This window comes from Equus caballus, chromosome 14, assembly GCF_041296265.1.
Source record: "Equus caballus isolate H_3958 breed thoroughbred chromosome 14, TB-T2T, whole genome shotgun sequence".
Classification (NCBI taxonomy): domain Eukaryota; kingdom Metazoa; phylum Chordata; class Mammalia; order Perissodactyla; family Equidae; genus Equus; species Equus caballus.
Genome location: NC_091697.1, coordinates 64,700,114 through 64,720,054, shown reverse-complemented (window position 1 = coordinate 64,720,054; position 19,941 = coordinate 64,700,114). Strand labels below are relative to the sequence as shown.

General features: G+C 36.5%; 1 long non-coding RNA gene across 1 annotated transcript; it reads left to right on the top strand.

Moving 5' to 3' along the window:
- The first annotated feature begins 642 nt into the window (after positions 1-642).
- Positions 643-16,592, top strand: LOC111767954 (uncharacterized). Its single transcript, XR_002799916.2, has 3 exons — positions 643-771; positions 12,465-12,580; positions 13,759-16,592. It is a non-coding gene; the product is annotated as an uncharacterized lncRNA (long non-coding RNA).
- The last annotated feature ends 3,349 nt before the right edge of the window (positions 16,593-19,941 follow it).

Below are 19,941 nucleotides of genomic sequence, written 5' to 3'. Positions count from 1 at the left end.
CATTCCTTTTACAGCTGAATAATATTCCATTGTTCCATCATCCTCTTACACCTACTCTAAATGCTCTTTACCTCACCGTTTTCAAAAGTGCTCTTCTCAGGGTCACCAGTAAACGCCTTGAACTACATTCTTTGCTTGGGTTCTGGGAGAACATAGTTTCCTAGCTTTCTTCTTGGACCCTGAGGCACTCCGAGGAATCTTTTGCTGATTGTTTCTTATCTCTTATACCTTCACATAGAGTGCTTAATGGTTGTTCCTTGGAGCTTCTTTCTTCTTGATTTACTCTGTTGGGTATCTTGTTTAATACCATTGCTAAACTTTTATTTTCAAAAAGGTAAAACCTTGACTTCCATGCAAATATATAATTAATATGTGTACAATATTTTTATTGGACTCATTATTCAATGAAGGACCAGTAAGATATTAAAACTAGTTCAAAGAACATTTGAGGAGCTATGTATTTCTAGGCAACTTGATACAGAAATGTGTTGTATAACAGTTTGTCTACTCTTCATCCCCGGTTCCTGACAGGGGGCTTTTAAACCTTGGAATCTCCTGAGTGATAAGAGAGTCTTTGTTATTCATGGTGGGCCTCTAGATAGTTCCAGGATGGGCGCTGGCCATTCCGGAATGTTGGGGCTTAGAACCAGACAATAACAGCCCAATGTCCAAGGAGGGGAAGGGAGCTGGAGATTGAGTTCGTGGTCAATGATTTGATGAATCATGTATACGTAATAAAACCCCCAAAAACCTCCGGAAACCAAAACTTGGGTGAGCTTCCCTCGTTAGTGCTATACTTTGATGTGCTGGGAGGGTGACAGATCGTGAGGACACTAAAGCTTTGCATTTAGGACACCCTATGTGTCTCTTGATTTGGTTGGTTCTGATTTGTATCCTTTAAAACAAAACTACAATTTTAAGGATAGTGCTTCCCTCAGTTTTGTGAGTCGATCTAGAAAATTATCACATCTGGGGAGGTAATGGGAACCTCCAATTTGTAGCCAGTTGGTGATAACCATGAGCGTCCTGGGAACTCTGGAGCTTGCAGCTGGTATCTGAAGTAAGAGCAGTCTTGTGGAAGACTGAGCTCTCAACCTGTGAAGTCTGCGCTAACTCCAGGTAGTTAGTGTCAGAATTGCATTGCAGAATGTTAAGACAAAGTTTCAGGATTAGATACACAACAGGTTAATGTCTTAGAGGATAATAAACCATAATTTTCCACTGGACAGAAGTGATTTATATTGCTACCAGACAAAATTCTGTAAATTAGCATGTAAATTCTGGGGCCTTAAATAAAAATCTTAATACTTTCTATAGAATCATGGCTTGCAACATTTTATTTCTAGCTTGTACCTCAGCCCTGGTCTTTAGACTAGTACTACTTGATTGTCTAATAAGTGTGAAAACTTAATACATCCAGAATCGGAATCCCAGTCTTCTTGCTCCAAATATGCTTGATCTGTATTCTGACCAGTCTCTAAATGGCCTATTGATCCTTTCCATCACTCATCTTTGGCTCCTCTCTTTCTATCCCATTTTGTATCCAATGTGGCAACAAATTCTGCTGGGTTCTACCTTCTAATTTCATCCTGAATTTGGCCAGTTCTCTTCACCTTCTCTGCTAACGTGTTGGTCCAACGCACTATCACCTCTTTCTTGGATTATTACATTAGCCTTCCACTTGGCTCCCTGATTTGTACCTTTCACATATTTCAGTCTATTTGCAATACAGCAGCTGTAATAATCCCATTAAATCATGAATCAGATCATGTCAAACCCTACAAATGCTTCCCATCTCATCAGAGAAAAACCCAAAATCCTTGCCATGGTCTGAAAGGGCTTTGCGACCCAGCTCTCTGTTAGCTAACTTCATTTCCTGCTACTCTCTGCCTTGCCCTCTCGACACCAGCCACTTGGCCTTTTTGCTGTCCTAAATATGCCTCATGTTCAATCTTACTGTCTGTTCTTAAAACACTCCTCCTTCATGGTTTGTAACCTCACCTTTTTTAAGTCTGTTCAAATGTTGCCTTGCCAAGACATTCTCCGAACACCGTATTTAGAACTCCATCCCCTGTCCACACGCTTCCTACCCTGTTCCTCACTCTGAATTGTTTGTCTTTATGGCACTTAACACCATGCAACATGATATGTAAATTACTTATTTTGTTTATTATATGCTTTCATCCATGAGAATATAAGCTTCATGAGGACAAGCACTTTTTGTATTTGCTTGTTTTATTCACCAAAGTATCCTTAGTGCTTAAAACAGTTCCTGGCACATAGAAAGTCACCAAATGCTTGTTGAATAATGAATTACGACATATTGATATTATTGAAAAGTAAAGAAATACATCACCAGCAATTTTATATGCAAATAAAAGCTGTCGATCACAGTAGTTTGGGGCAGCTATATAGTCATTTCCATGGTTTGGAATTGATTTAAGAGCCAGCTTGCAAGTCATTAATAATGTCAATTTAATTACTCTATAGTTACAGCTCATTTTGGATCCCAAACTGAATTACCCATCTTGAACACCACCTTATTCATCAGACTTGGCTCTGGTAATGACATGGTGATAACAGCCATTTGTTATTTTCAATAATCTTTTTCCTTAGTCAATAATTTTTCATTTGCAAGTAGCAGATATACACTTAAACCATCAGGGTGATATAGTTTGTTAATATACTAATTTACATTATTTTTTTTACATTTTGCCCTTGCCAATTTTTTTTTTTAGGAAGATTAGCCCTGAGCTAACATCTGCTGCCAATCCTCCTCTTCTTGCTGAGGAAGACTGGCCCTGAGCTAACATCCGTGCCTGTCTTCCTCTACTTTATATGTGGGATGCCTGCCACAGCATGGTTTGCCAAGCAGTGCCATGTCTGCACCCAGGATCCAAACCTGAGAACTCCAGGCTGCAGAAAGGGAACATGCACACTTGACCACTGTGCCACTGGGCTGGCCCCTGTCCTTGCCAATTTTTAAAAAAAGGAGTTGGACTTTTGCTTTCCTCTGCCTTAGTGTGGTTGAGTTGCAGGGTCAAAGCAGAAATAGCCTGAAGTCAATTCTCTTCCTGGTTTTTTGGTTTAGAAAGCCTAAACTCTTATGCTAGGCTGACCTAGTATAGGAAGGGTGAGATTGGTGCCATTGAGGAGAAAGTGGAGACAGAAGAGATGAGAAAGGAGCAGAGAATTTTTCTGAAGACTAAGGAAGAGACTGTGCTTGGGATGTCCCAAGCACATCATTATAGCTGCTGTGATATTCTTCAAGAAAGTAACAGAACATTGAGAGACAATGGCCGTATGGTGCTTCTAGGGCTGGTCCTCAGGGAAGAGGGGTATACTGCCCGGTGTCTCACTAAATCCAATTGAAGTAAACAAAGTTGGGCTTCATGAGAGACTAGAATCAAGAAGTTTTTTATAACTGAGAAAGAAAGAAGTGGTCTGCTCTTCCCTTCCTTCTCTTACTAATCTGCAAAACAGTTCGTATTTAGGATCCTGGGGCAAAAATTTAGGATCCTGGGATCCTAAAATTTGTCAGGAACCAAGGAAATTGGCGATAAGATCTCTCTTTCTGAAGCTAAGTCTTCTTTCCCTTTTTGAAGGCTATCTTTCTCTGCTCCAAAAATGCCTTCCCTAAAACTGGATTTATATCACTTCCCATTCCAAAAACAACTCAGGCAAGCGTTAGTCAAGTTTTTTTTCAGCATTAGGGCTTTTGAAATTGCTGTTTCCTCTCTAAGAGAGTTGTGAGCAGGAGCTGAGAAAGAAGATAGCAAGTCAGTGAATTTATTAGTAACTTACTATACTTTGGAAGTCTAGTACCCAGAACCCTGTTAGTACTATTTCCCGGTCTCTGGGGCAGAAATAGTTGGGTTTTCAAGGTAAAACTCTCGTCCATGAAAGCCTCTTTGTATGGGAGAGCAAAAAGCTTCTGGACTGAATAGGAAGATGGGGTTGGTTCTTCATTACCAAAGGAAAATATAATTGTCTACTGATGAGACTCTTCCATGAAATGAGTCAAATCTACCTGTGGATCACTAATGGGTGGATGTGGGGCCAATTTATTATTACATGTGAATGGCTAGATGGAGCAATCAAGACAACAGCAACCTAAGCCTCAGATCTTTATGTAGTTAAAACCAAGGCATTGTCCCCGGATCCTAAATAGAACTGTTTTGCAGATTAGTAAGAAAAGGAAGGGAGGAGTGGACCACTTCTTTCTTTCTCAGTTATAAAGAACTGGCTGTCAACTATATTTAGGGAAAAGAGATTAATCTGACTCTATGACCATAATAAAGACATTAATTATATAAAAATGAATTGAAAATGAAGGAAGAACGGATCCTAGAACTATAGGAAATAGCCACTGTATATTTAAAAAAATGTAGTAGGTTGAAGTTTTATAAGTAACTGGTAAATTACTAAAGTACAATGAATAAATAAACCTGTGTGTACAGTTTTGCACTCTGATTGTAGGAAACATTTTGGTAAATTTATGGAAATTTGCTCTGAAAGTTCATACTTGGGTATGAGTTCTAGAACACCTCATATAACATGAAATAGAATACTTACCTTAGAAGCCTTATAGCCAAAGTGAAAAGCAGGTAAGAAAGTTTATCATAGATTGTTAAGAAAATAAAGAGCTAAAATGATTCAAATATACAAATTGCTCAAACAATAGTTAATGAGGAAACATAGTAATGCTTTCTAAAATCTTTGGACTTTTAAATTAATTTCTCTTTTAGTAATAGCTTAGTATATTTTTATGTATATCCGAAAGAAAAATAAAATAAAATAAATAATTTGCTCTCATTTGGGGATATTTTTTGTTGTTGTTTTGGTCTGTAATTCATTTATAAAACTCTCATTTTCAAAGTAAGAAGACATTTTGTTTTTAAATGATAGTGGTTTGTTTTTCCATGCTATCTATTGCAATCTCGGTCTTTATTATAGCCAGGAAGAGTAAAGGGGTGAAAGTTATCTTCTCCTTGAACTCAATAACTAAATTACTTTGTGCATCTTAACTTTAATAAATAGTATGCATGAGGGGTTGGTCCAGTGGTGTAGTGGTTAAGTTCATGCTCTCCACGTTTGTGGCCAGGGGTTTGCAGGTTTGGATCCCAGGTGTGGACCAACACACTGCTCATCAAACCATGCTGAGGTGGCATCCCACATACAAAATAGAGGAAGATTGGCACAGATGTTAGCTCAGTGACAATCATCCTCAAGCAAAAAAGATGTAGATTGGTAATAGATGTTATCTCAGGGCCAATCTCCTTCACCAAAAAAATAAATTAATAAATAAATAATGTGCATGAGCCCAATGACTCCTCCAAGTGACTTTACTAATAATTAAACTGCTTAAAACAACTTGTTTGAGATAGGAGTGGAGGCCAGAAGCCTTGGAGTACTGAGGATACTTCTGAGAAAGGGCATAGGGGTATGTCTATAAAAGATTCTGGCTGGTTTGATTACTTGGAATTTTTTATACTTGGAATGCTGGACGAGCTTAATAAACGATCAGGGAATGGACAAATACTGACATTACCAAAAGACATTATTAGAGCCACAGGAATGGTGGAAAATTCTTTCTTCTGCTTATTACGCAAATTATTTTCTCTCTCTCATTTGTACCTAAAGCCAGAGCAAAATTGTAATAATAATGTGAGAAGAGGATGATTTTGTGTGATTTTTGTGAATCCACGTTATGATGGTTTGAGATTATTAGGCGTCTCCAGTGTTCTTGGCATTCAATGTGCTGTGGAAGTGAGATAACCCCCGCTTGCTCTTCCAGAGTTTGAAGCTTAGCACAGGAGAGGGAGAAGCATTCAAGGATTAAGAAATCAGAAGAAGCGGCTGAAAAATGAAATGAAACATCTTTAAGTACTAGACTTGAAGGTTTAATATAGCAGAAAGCTCAATAAACCTGGAAAGATGTCCACTTAATGGCAATGATATAGGAGATGCATAAATTATGATGGACGTAAAGGAAGACTGGTATCAATCTCATTGCCTTGGTAAGACTAAGATCTCTGATCTTTTCCTGACAAAAATCATCTACTACCGAAGTACAAAGGATTGTTAAAAGTTAATGAATTTCATATCAAAGGGTAATGTTATCATGGTAGTATCTGAGGAAAGAAAAAGTTTATCAGTTGGTTTGTTTAATTTTCAGCTTCACCTATTTGCCCAAATTATATGAGTGAGTTGGAAACAAGACACTTGAAGAATAAAATACATAAGCTTTGCATAAATACAGTCACACATGCATACACATGTACCATAAAACAGATATAAAACATTGAATGGACTCTCCTCTAACCACATTGCTTAAATGGTCTAAGATATACCATCAACTTATGGTATTCGATGTGTGTAGTATTTTACCTCTTTCATTCTTTTCTGTTATCCCTAAAAACGTGTTACCCACCATGCTGTGTAAAAAAAACACAGCATGATAATGTAAGTCTTAAGTTAGAAACCTGTCAACTCATTTCAAAAATAAACACCAGATTAGGAGCTGGATTTTAAATTTTTGGATCTGTGACTGTTACTCGGCTTAACGGCACAAAAGACTGATTTGTCATTTGCACATCTATTAAAGAACGTGTTATATCTTCCTCTTCATATCTATATCAAATTCCTTATCAGATTTTAAATTCTCTAAAGGTCTCCGCTCACTCTTGTTCATCCTCCTATTTCTTGAGGACTGAGCCACACATACGTGGTCATGAAGGGAATTAAATTAGGAGCAAGTCTCAATGGTATCAGATAAAAGGAACAAGATCCTTCTTGTTCAGAAACTTTCTTTCTTAAACTGAAGCAGGATACTGAAATAAAGGTATAGCCTAGCTATCAAAGTACAGTTCCTATCTTTCGCTTTGAACATAAAAAGACAAAGTTTCCAAAAAGAGCTGGTAAAGAGTGCTTTGGGCCCCTAAAATATTGTACGTGAGGAGTGGGGCAGTAGAATTGACCCTTAGAATGGGCAGATGTGGCAGAGGAGGAGACAAGAGAGCTAGCCCGTGCAAATGTTAAGGTCGGGTTTAATATCATTCTATCCTCGTCCAAGACTGTATTTGTTCTGGTGAAATAATAAGATATTTAATGCATTAATATTTTCACATTTTGTGGCTGATTCTCTTTTCCATTGTCTTTGCTCACCTTTCCACTGAGTACTCCCACCCATTGCAATAAATTTCCTAAAAAAAGATTTTAGCCACTTAACCTCAGCTCTTGTCAGCTCATCTTTGGTGTTTTAGGATCTAAGCTAAGGTTTTGAGCTAACCCAGTAATTTCCTTTAAAATTATCGAAATATATCTTTTCAAATGTGTAAAAGATGCCGCCTTGAAAAGAACCAGCAGGAATTTTAAGTGCCCAAAAGGATAATAGACATTAATAGTATTTTATGTCTCTTAAGTAAGATATACATGTAAAAAATTTTGTCAAATTATGATAAAGATAGTTGTCATATTCTCTTTTTAAAAATTCACTATTCTTAACTGTCAATGCCCAACAATTCTGAATCTTAAGCAATAAAACACATATTTATTCTACAAAGAATTATCAAGCAATTCCTCCATGCCAGGTGGCATTATTCTAAGTGCTTAAAATAAATAATTTACTAAAATATGGTCTTTGCTCCAAGAAATGAAAAGCAAAAAGCTTTGGGAAGCTTATCTGGTTATCCCATTCAACAGTGTTGAGTAATGTGTCTTTTGAAGAAATCTTGTTTGAAACAGAAGAAGGCATTCAACTGGCTTACATGGTATTATTTTGGAATTTTGTAAATTCTGCAGGCTGACAACACACATTGTTGATTTTAAACAAACAAGAGAACACTTTCCAAACCAGAACTGAGTTCCAGCTCCTACCCTGCCCTTATCCATGCTTTAGTCAATTTCTCCCAGGGTTCTTACAGTAAAATCAGATGTTACAACCAGATACATTTTAATTGCTCTAATAATTATGTTTCTGTGTTTCTCAAAATATCCGATTCATTGAAACTTTATCCTCCCTCTGCAAAGAGAGTATATATTTGCGTGCCGTGGTCTCAATGCCATTTGAGTACACAGTCATCGTAAATACATTTTCCTGACTATTATCTCCGTTTATTTGGAGGAAATAATGGCATCCCTTAGGCTTTTATTCTCCTATGCACTTGGATCTATAAGAAAATGTGAAGGGGCACTGGCAGAGTAAGGGAAGCCTCTATCAGACTGCTACTTTCTGTTTAAGAGAACCCACTGGAAACTGTACTGGGCGATCTTACAGGAAGCCCAGTATGTGCCGGGGTGTCTCAGCTAATATTTTAATAGCTCTGTGGAATAGTTATAATTCCTGTCATTTTTAGTAAGTGAAAACTGGCTCAGAAAACACACAATTGGGCCAAGTGTGGGTTTGTGTCTATACAAAACCCAATCTAAGGTCTTAAAACCAATACTAAAAGATGAGGATGGAAGAAAACATTTTGCGTTTATTTTGAGTGAATGAGACTCGAGACATTTGTTGTCTCATGCATATATATGCTGTATATGTAAGCAATAAAAGCAAAAGGTTATTTTTTATATTTAAACTTTGCTTCAGAAGATATAAAAATATATCTCTCTATAAAAATAAAGTCTACACTTATGCATTTTAACCATTTTGGGGAAGAAATTATTCTGTGCGTAATAGCTTATCATGATTTGGATGCTTTGCTGAGGCTTAAGAAATTGTTAGTGCCAATTCCAATTTGCTTAGTTCATTTGCTTTGCACCTAAGTTGTAAATGAATCATCGCTGGTAACATCAATTTAGTTGTAATTAATCATAGAGGGAAAAGTAGAGCAGTCACGTTGGTGCCAGCCATATTAACCGCCTTATCTGATGCTCTTGTGTAATTTCCCAGCATTTTGATGAATATACAAGGCGAGAAATACTTTGGGGGCTTCCAAGGATATTCATAGTGTGTTTGGAAAGAGACTTGAAAGCACTATAAATAGTTGATTGCTGCTTTACCTGAAGACTTTTTTTTGTGGCTATAAGATATATAATTTTTATACATACAGACACACACACACACTTTGCCCTCGCTTTAGATAAATGATGTGTTGATGCTTTCAGAGCAGTTGAAACTAAAATGGAGATTTTATTGAAGTCTTGGCTGCATGTTCAAGGTCAGAGAAAAGTGGATCCCAATAAATAGCAAATATTGATGTTTCCTATGCAGTCTCTGCCTATCGAATAAATATTTAGCAGAAAATATAATTCTCATTTGCAAATATGCAATATTTGTTAGCTCTTGACAAAAAATATTGATTTTTGCAACATTATAGTCAGAATGTTTACACATATTTACTTATGTCTAACAGAACTTTAGGTGATTTACAACAGACACACAAACAAATAAACCAGACACTGATGTAAGAGGACTGATATAATATGAACTAGTGTATTTTACAGTGCTTTACAATCCCCGTAAATTATGTCTTGTGACTCCCTATGCATTGTATCAAGGCATTCATTGCTTTAGGGTGAGGACAAATTCCACCTACAACATGGAAGTCACAGTTTAACATGGAGGGTCAAAATTTACCTTTCAGTTCACAGCAAAATAATAGTCTTGAAAGCTGGGCTTCTCAAGTGTTCTCAAGAAGGCAGGCGTGAGGTCTATGTTACAGACTGTCTTCTGGCTTCTCAGTGGTCCCCATGGCAGAGTGGTTGATCAGGTCTTGCGTTGGATGTCCTGGGCTGGTGCTCCCTTCTGGTGACCAGTCCTGTTCAGTGCCTTTGGCATGGCACTGGCATCTACTTCTGAGTTCATGGTCCCTGGCTTGAGTCTAGTCGTAAGATCCTGTACCCTCCTTGACATTACCTCAGTTCTCCTCAGGTTCACAAGTTCACACTGTACTTTTCTGTCCTCTCATCAGAGCGTGCAGGAAGATCTGGATCCTGGACACGCCATGCTCAGGCAGGGGATACTGCTGGTGCTATGTTAAGCCCACCTGCTTAGATAGGTCCCTGTTGTTCAGGTTCTATGATGAACTTGGGATCTCCCTAAGAGGGCTGAAAGTTTCCCAGGCTACACCCAAAGAACTGAACCAAACCAAACCAAACATGAAAATCTACCCTGGAATTCCCCCGCTTGCATCTGGATGTTTCTACCCATTCTGTTAGGGCTTTGACCCCAAGACTGGAGGACAGTCACCTTTGAACTTCACTCCTCTCTTTATTCTCTCCTTCTCATTGACTCTTCCTCAAGCCCCAGAACTTCTTTCTCTTTTTACTTCCTGTCTTACAGGAATTTGCTCCACTTCGTGTTCTCCAATTGTCACCATGATACGCATGACAGTAAAACTTTATGATCTCAGTTTCTCAGGCTTGGCACTTAATATGTAGAGGAAACATTTTAGTTCTTAGATAAGCTTATTCCTCTGCATCGAGTCACTAACTTGCAAAGTAGGAGTGGAAGGGAGTACCCTTGAATAGCAACAAGAACCCTTCTTGGAATACTTCACTGGGACAAGGATACAATTCAAATGTAACAAAGGTATATAGTAAGAGACAAGTCTTTATCCTACCCAGGTCCCTTAGGCACTCAGCTCCTTTCCATAGATATACCCACTGTCTCCAGGGAACTATATCTACACTTCAAGGTATTCTAAGCCTGAACATATATGTATATGTACTTTTTTTCTTTTTAAAACACTTGGTAGTATACTAAACGCATTGTTCTGTATCTTTCATTTTTTTTACTCAGTACACATCAGGACCCAGAGAGCTGGCTCATTCTTCTTGATGGCTGCATAGTATTCAAATATACAGAAGTAATATAATTTATTCAACCAGGTCCCCCAGTTTGGTTGTTTCAGTATTATTTTCTTGTAAACAATGCTGTAATGAATATCCTTCAATATGGTTTACTTTGAATATATGCGAGTTAATATGTAGAATAAATTCCTAGAAGTAGAATTGTTGGATAAAATATAATTTTTTTTTTTTATCATAGACATGGCCAAAGTCTCTGCAATAGAGTTGTTCTGATTTACGGTCTTATCAACATAAATAGGAATGTCTGTTTCTCTTTGCCTATACCAACAGGCTGTACAAACTTGATCTTTAACAGCGACAAGTAAAACATGGTGTCTCAAAGTATTAATTTGCATTTCTCTTGCTATGAGTGATGGTGAATATTGTATAGGTTTTTAAGAGTCTTTTTAATTTTCATTTGTTTTTATCCTTTTTTCCATTTTCCATGAATTTGTTGGTCTTATTAATTTTTAGGAGCTCTTTATGAATTAAGAACATTGACAATTCGGGATGTGCCGTTTCAATATTTTTTGTATTAGTTTGTTATTTGTCTTTTACCTTGTGATGGTGTATCTTGATATGGAGGAATTTCTTATTATGTTGTCTAATTAATCAGTTTTCTATTTTGTTGTTTCTTAGTTTTGCGGCAGATTAGAAAACCTACTCTACTGTGAGACTATAAAAATAGCTCTCCCATGCTATTAGTACTTCTATGGTTTCATTTTTTATGTTGAAATATCTGATCCATCTGGAATTTCTTTTGGAATAATGTGAGAGGCAGGAATTAAATTTTCTTTTCAGCTTGTTACCCAGTTGTATTACCACCACTATTGAATAATCCGCTTTTTCACTTATTTGAAGTGTGAATTTTATAATTTAATATATAATGTAATATAGAAGTATATAATGTTATATTGTAATGATATAAATTATATTATTGTATAATATAATGTTTATTTCTGGAATTTTTATTCATTTTATTAATCAGTTTGTATAATCGTTTATCAGTACAATATAACTTTAAATATTTCAGTAATTAATTAAAGAAAGGATAATGTTGGTTTTTTGTTCATGATATTGCATTTTGAACTTCAGTGATTACAACACCTAATTAACTAGAACAAGTCATACTTCACCCAGAAAGGAAAATTATAAACGACAGCAATATCCTTGAAGAATAAAATTATACCACACGACCAACTTGGAAATTAGTCTCATACATATTTGTCGTCGCTCAATACTGAGCATGGCTCATGTCAAAAGTCGTCAGAGTGGTCTGACAAATATCAATGTCTAAAGTAATGTTTGAGAGAACAGCAACTTGGTAATTGAAATGCTGCTTTCATAGGTACAATCTTTCCACTTGCAACTGTGTTCCAAATGTTGATTTTCTTACCTGGGTAACGTGACTTAAACTAGTCGCTTTTCATTAGATTGAGTCAGGGACTAAGTAGCCAGAAGAATTTAGCACAGACATTAATCCTCTCTGGAGAATACCAGCCTGAGCTGGACAGTTTTTAGGAAACAAGGTCAAATTCACTACAACATATCAATACTGACCAAGGTAAGAAAATGGAGGTTTTACTGCCTAGAGAAAACAGCATTATCACTGTAAGGCATACTGCAATTAGCTTCTTTTTATCAATTAGAGTTTTTATATCTTTTTTTAGGTACAAAATAATAGACATTCATACAAACTTACACAGTAGAAATGTGTCTTTGGAGTAAAATGTGAAAGTCTGCCCCTCCAAAGAGAGCATCCAGAAGCAGTACTGTTATCATTTTGGTGAGCACTGTTTGAGAATTCAGCTAAGGGAGATCTTTTTATTTGGTTATGTCTTATATGGTAAAATCTTTATTATTCATTTTGTTTTGCATCGTGATTTTATTACTTAGTTTGGTGGACATCTTCTCATGTCAACACATGGCTTAACTCACTTTTTTGATTTGTGTTCAATTTTGCATTAGCAATGTTCTCTTTACAAAATCGATCATCATCGTTTTAAATTACAGAAATAAACTTTTAGAAAAATTCAGCAGTGCAAAAGTGAAATTAATTGAATAGAAAATAAATCAGAAAAACTAATAGTTGTTTTCATTCATCAAATGTGCAAAAATAAAAGGAAAATACAGAGAAACGGCCATTCTCACACATCTCTGCATTTCTTTCTGAAAAGCAATGTAGTTATAGTTTTTGAAAATTAAACATATCCATACTATTTGGCAGAGCAATCTCATTTTTAAGCATCAATACTGCATAGATCAAAGGTCCAGAATGCAAGACATATGTGCAAGGATTTGTATAGCAAAACTCTTCAGCGTGGCAAAAAGCTAGAAACGACCTGAAGGTCCATCAGTGATGTAATGATTGACCATATCACAGGCAACAATGATATAGAAGATTGTGCTGTTACTTAAAAAGATCTATTTGAGCTATAGCTACTGAACTAGGTGGATTTTCACATTTTTAAATGAAAATAGCAAGTTGAGAGGTAATGTGATATAGTATGAATTTTTTTTTTTCAAAAGGCATCGAAACTACTCATACTCATACATGTGAAAATAGGTTTGAAATTATACATCTACCAGTTAAAATTGCTTATCTCAATAGTGATATCTTTATTAATAGCAATATGATTTGGTGATGTGATTATGTTTTCCTCTAAAATTTATACACAGTGGCCAACAAGCATGTATTACTTTTATAATTAAAAAAAGTGAATAAAGAACACTTAAAATGGAAAAATACATGATTGGATAAACAACTTTTATAGAAAACACCTTTCCATTGTCATATAAAGTTTAATGATTTTAAAAGGAGACATTTTGAATATTGTACAATATTCTAAGTATCAGAAGTAATAATAACGGAGTGGTATTAGATGATGCTCAGTAACATATTGACTTTTTCTGTCCAGAGATCTAGAATCTTGCCTTGATCTCAGTATCCCTTCTTCCCACAAGGTCCCTGGAAGAGAGAGATATTCAAAGAAGACTAAGAAAAACATCATTTTATTATTAACTGGGCATCAGCCACAACACCAGTGCGGTAACCCCTGAACTCATCTCCCCATCCATGGCCTCCCTTTGCTTGATCCCATGGAGGCCTAGAGCCCAGAAGCAAAGCAGGCAGAAGACAAGCCATGCTACATTTGTAAGAGTACATTAGAGGATCAAGACTTAGTACTTTAAGAGTACAAAAAGATACCTCTGCCCAAACAAAGGAAATAGAGCTGGAGCAGAGCTTTACATAGGTTTATTTGTACTTCCAGTGTTGCATCCATTAGAAAACATGGCTGACCAGTGTCTTGATATTTATCAGATTAGTGCTCTCCCCTCTTGGAAGAAGGGTTTCTTGCCCTTGACACTCATTCATCTTTGAGTAAGAAAGAGGAGAAAGAAGAAGGAAGAAGAAAGGATTTCCATTCCTCAGATGATTCAGGTTAAAAACAAACAAACAAAAAGGACATAATCTATTAAAAATCTAAAGGAACAATTGGAAAGAGATAGAAATTAATCTTCAACTATTTTTTTAAACTTTGGGGGTTCGTCAAAATAAAGGCCATATTTTTTCCAACCACTTCTAGGTTTCTCAAACCATCTGTGTTTCAAGGAGAATTTAGTTCATGTGTTTTCAGTTAATTTACACAACTCATCAAAATGTTGACTTGTTATTCTAGCTATTTGATGTCTCAGAAATCATGCACACATTTTAATATATGTTCAAAAGTCTTTGCTCCATTTGGATAAGGAAGTCATCATTAGCTTGCAGTAAACAGAACCTGGAAGAGCTTAAGTCTGATTCCAAAAGGAGAACTAAGGAAATTCCAAGGGGTTTGAAACTTGGCAAATCACTTTCCACACACATGGTTACAAAATCTTTAAAGTGATAAACACAAGGGATGACCAAAAAAACATCAAAATCATCACAAGCATAAATAGAGTTTCTACAATATGAAGATGTTTAGTCAGGGGATTTGCAATATATGTCATATTAACTCTATGTGCCTTAAATGAAAGAACTTCAAGGTCAACATAAACAGCCCCACATTGGCCCATGTGAACCAAACATTGTGCAGAAGGCAATAGGCTAATTTTTCCACAAAAAAGGACAAAGAATATTCTTCTGAATTTTGATGACCCAAAGACCTTCTTTCAAGTAAAATGTATTAAACATGTGTCTATTAAAAAGCTCCTGTATATTCGTATGAGTAGGCTGGAAATAATTTTTCTTTTCTCCTAGATGGATATGTTTCTAGACCAGAATACTTGAGTAAAAGTTATCATGGATTAATGTTTGATTGTGTAGTTTTACACCTGACTAAACCTTCAGTTAAATCTGAACCAATTTTCATGGTATTTACACACACAGTTTTAGAGCTGTTTGAGGCAGGAACCGGCCTTTTGTGACTGAAGACAGGAAGAGGTTCAGAGACTACAAACCACAGAAAGTGTTCTGGGGCAAAATCGCTTGCAAGTATGAAGGAAACCAATTCATGTCCAAGAATGGACTGTAGAATGAAGCAGAAGATTCAAGATTCAGAGAAGCAGGTCAATAGGAATATGAAATAGAAATGGATCAATAGGAACAGAAAATCAAAGCGGATCAATAGGAACACGAAGCTGGAGGGATTGGAGCAGCCGAGAGGTCAGGGAAATGTTCTGGGGTAGTGTGGGGAGTGGAGAGGGCAGAGACAGAACCAGAGGTAGAACAAGGGCTGCTTTGGGACAATTCTCTTGATCACTGAGCTCCTTGAGTGGTTTGGCTTGCTTTACTGTTCAGGAATAAATTCATAAATAAGAGAAGTATCAAGGGCAGAAGGAAACATAACAATCATCTCATTCAACTTTGTAAATTCTAACCCTTCATTTTTATAATTGCGGATTTTGTTGCTCAGACTGGATGGGTAACATTTTAACCTAGCTGTACCCCAGCTGGTGTCAGAGCTGAGAGGAACAGTGGTAGTGCCTCTCCTTACTTCTGGTCCAGAATTCTTTCTATGCACCACATCCCAAGTGAATTAGTCATTTCCTTTTTCTTTCCTTTCTTCTTCTTTTTAAAGTTTCTTTTTTTCCACTTGCCTCATTCACTCCCACTCTAACTCAAGATTGAAGTAGAAGTGACAAAATGTCACGCCCAAAGCTCAACTTGAATTATTTTCAGAGAGGGTCACAGCAAAGCATGTTTGTTTTGTGAAATTTCAAGCTTATTCTCAGCATATGGTTTCAAAGCTGTGAACCAACCTTGAACCTTGGGAGCTGTGAGTCGACAAGATGGGACTAATATGAAAAAGAAAAAGAGGTTCAGAAGACTTGTTGAATGTCAGTTCTCTTTCTAAAAAGAACATTTTGGTGAGTTGAGTGTAAATGAGTCAGAAACACACGGATTTTATTTCCCTTGCCATATGCACGGGTTTAAAAATTAATGGAAAAAAGGGCTCGGCACAACATGTTTTAAATTTTATTGGTCTTTTTTTTCCTTATGATCTCTAGAAGATGGAAGCTGAAGAATGAAGAAGACAACTGAATCTAAAGGCATCATGAGTTTTAAATGTATATACAACATGTGACACTTTTTTAGATGGAGTAGTAAGGACATCCAGTCTGTGAGTTCTCATTCTGAAAGCCTTGTTATACTTTTAGTGTTTGACCTAATTATTTTACTAAAAGAAATTTCCAAGTAGGTTTTTATCTGAATTTATTGTATGAGAACAGGAGACATGGCTGTGAGGAATCCATTTTATCATAAGGAATGTGATGCTTGAATAAAAGTGTGTAATTGGGCAATTAGAAAAAAAGAGATTGCAAATTACTTTGTTTATCATTTTAAGGCTTTCCAAAAAAGAAAACAATCTACTGGATGATCTTTTATATAGATCGTTTTATCTGCCTCAGACATTTTACTTTGTGTAGAATAAGATAACTAGGACCTTTGTAGAGTTCTGATTATTTTTATCAAGAAATATAAACGAATATTCCAGGATTTTCATAATCTGTTTTATTTTTGCTTTTTTTGGTCAACTTGAGGAATATTTGATAATTATTAATATTACGTGAGTCCTTAGTTAAATTCTCCTGTTTTGTTGTAGGAATACTCCTAAGTAGCTTTATTTGGCTATGTTTATTTATTTATATAAGTATATATTATATATATAATTCTATATTTAAATATATATTTACATATATATTTATATATGTATTTATATAGTTGTATATTTATTTATATAAAATTTATATAAGTATAGCTATATTTATTTGTATCATATCTTCTCTACAGGCAGTGTCTACAAACATCTTTTTTCGAACTTATATTTGTTCCCTGGTTTTCCTGGGAACTTCTAAGAGAACATACAAGTTTAAATAAACATTCCCTGGTTGGCTTGTGGTTTGGCTTGAAAACACCCTAGCGTGATTTTAAATCAAACCATTTCAGATGCTGGAATTGGATGAAATCACAATGAAGCTATGCTTGCAATTTTATTAAAATGATAGGTTGGTCAGGACAAAAATACTCAACACAACTGAGGGCCAAGGTGGAGTATGCTCAAAATAGCCTATTTGTATTGATGGAGCTAGGCCGTATCACACAGCCAGAGCACTTTACATGTCATCATCACATCTGTCATTAACTACGTGACTTTTTGTGTGTGTGTGTTGTTTCATGTATTTTAAATAGAAGGAAAACTGGGCTACATTTCAAAATTTAAATATGGTACATGAAAGGCTTTGTTCACATTTAATTAAATTACTGTTTATGTGCCATATGTTTGATCAGACACTGCTTGGATCCCAGATGGAGGTAATGGGTAGGAATAAGGTATACAGTTTTTTTTTTCCTCTTCTAAAAGTACAAGGTACAAATTGAGATGATTTTCTAAGAAATGTCATCACAATGACAAACTCATATGGCCACTGCTGTGACACAAGCTCTTAAATGATCACTTCATGGCTCATTAACTCTCAGACTGTAAAGATAACCTCTCCGGAGATAGGTAGGACCCTCAGCTCCAGAGACAAGACTTAAATTATTTTCAAGACTCTCAGTGCAGCTTTCCTCAGGGATCCTGGTGCCCTGAATTGCCAAAACCATTTTCTTTAGGTTTTCAGATCAGGTTTATTTTTAAATTATTCATAAAAAACAAGGAGACACTCACTGTTAATTTAAAAATGTAAACTTAAGTCGTGAAAATGTAAATTCAACAATGTCTAATGCAACTTGAACCTAAAACGAGTAGATGCCTTTTAGGCTCTCCCTCCTTTCCAGGGAAGCAGGATCCACTTTGCTCACTCGCCAAGCGTGTGTGCTTTCCGCAGAGGAAAGGAAGAGTCATTTTTACCATATGAAGTGAGCATGTGTTTTTCTTACTTTTGCCGCTCTGCTGTTTTTGCCATATTTTCTGAGTTCAAGTCTGTAATCAGTTGGTGGGAGTGTAGATTTAATGACATTTATTTTGGAAAACATGTTCTGCTAAAATTTTGTAGTAATGTAAGCCATTTAATTCTAAAATTGGCAGCTGAAACTAGCACTATGTCCACATAAACAACTACTCAAATGTTTCAGTCAAAAGCATTTTGGGGCACCCCAGACTGGAACATTATTGCTGGGTTCTACACACTTCTGAAAGTGACAGTACTGCAGTCAGGGGCTTACCTCCACCCATGCAGATGGAACCTGAGAAACTCTACTGTGCCTCTCCTATTTGTAGTATGTTCCCATATATGCAAAAAGAGCTCCTTTTTGTTGTTAAGGAGAATAAATGGAGATAGAGGAAATATAAGGATGAAATTCTTGGCCTCAGCAGTTGTCTTGTGGGGTGGGTGTCATATTCTTTAGAGAGGGGACAGGCGAAAGAATGGGAGAGGGAAGTGCAGGGACTTCCCTATGAGTGAAACATGCATACTAAGCTCAAATTAGAATGATGCCCTGCTTCTCTTCTCCCCAAAGGGTGGGGCAGGAGAGTTACATCTACCATCCTGTTTTGCCAGTTGAAAGGGAGTCAGGAGAGGGGCAAGGACACTCTGACATTGTAGGGTAGTAGTAGCCATTTTTCTTTTTGGAGCATCTACCATAGACTGGAGACTGTACCAGAACTTTTAGATAGATTTTCCTATTAAAATATTACAAAGCTCCTGCAGTAGGTATTGTTATAGGTGAATAATATAATAATATAAATAATATTTTTGTCACAATAAGTATAATATAATATAATGGATACAGAGAGGTTGGCCAGCTTGTTACAATCATATAATTAGAAAGTGGCAGCAATGGGATTCGAACCATGGAATCTGACCTCATTGACCATCTCTTTCCATATCATCATCTAGATAAAGTGAGGACACAAATTATGGGGAAGCAAATCAGGGAGAAGTGGAAAGGGAGAGTAAATGAGCTATGTTATACCATAACTGAGTGACAAATATTGCCATGCTACTAATTAGTTTATACTTGTCTTAAATTGTTGATGCATATTCGAGTAATGAATGGACACCAAATTTAAAACAATATTGTTATATCTGACAATCATTGAAAATTTTCCTCCCCCAAAAGGCATAAACAACATTCACAGAGTCTTTACTTCCACTAAATGCTGAACAGTTGCCCAGATGAGCACTTTGGAGTTCTCCTTAATATCGCCTTCTGCCTGACTTGCCGTAGCTCACTTTGTCCCAGTCTTGGTTTTCTCCCATTTCTCTCCATTTTCGTGAAGGGCTCCACCAACCATTCTGTGCATAAGCCAGGAGCCTGGACGTCATTCTTGATACCAGACTCTCCCTTATCTCCCATGTTCAGTCCTTTACTAATTTCTGTGCATTTTCCCTCCTAAATATCTCTTGAATCTGTCCATCTTTTGCCACCTCCTCCATCAGACCACTATTACCTGCACTTCTACGATAGCTTTGTCCCTCTAACCTCTAATCCGTTCTCCACAGAGCAGGCAAGAAAATTTTTTAATAATGCAAATCTGATTTCATCAGTTTCCTGCTTGCAATCCTTCAGAGAGAGTTAGGATCAAGACAGAAATCCTTAACATGGCCTGTGAGGCTCTGCATAGGCTGGCCTCTTTTCTCTCTTCATCTTCATCTCATATAAAGCCCCTCTTCCTCTCTTTAATTCAGCCACCTTGACCTTTCAGTTCCTGCCTCCTT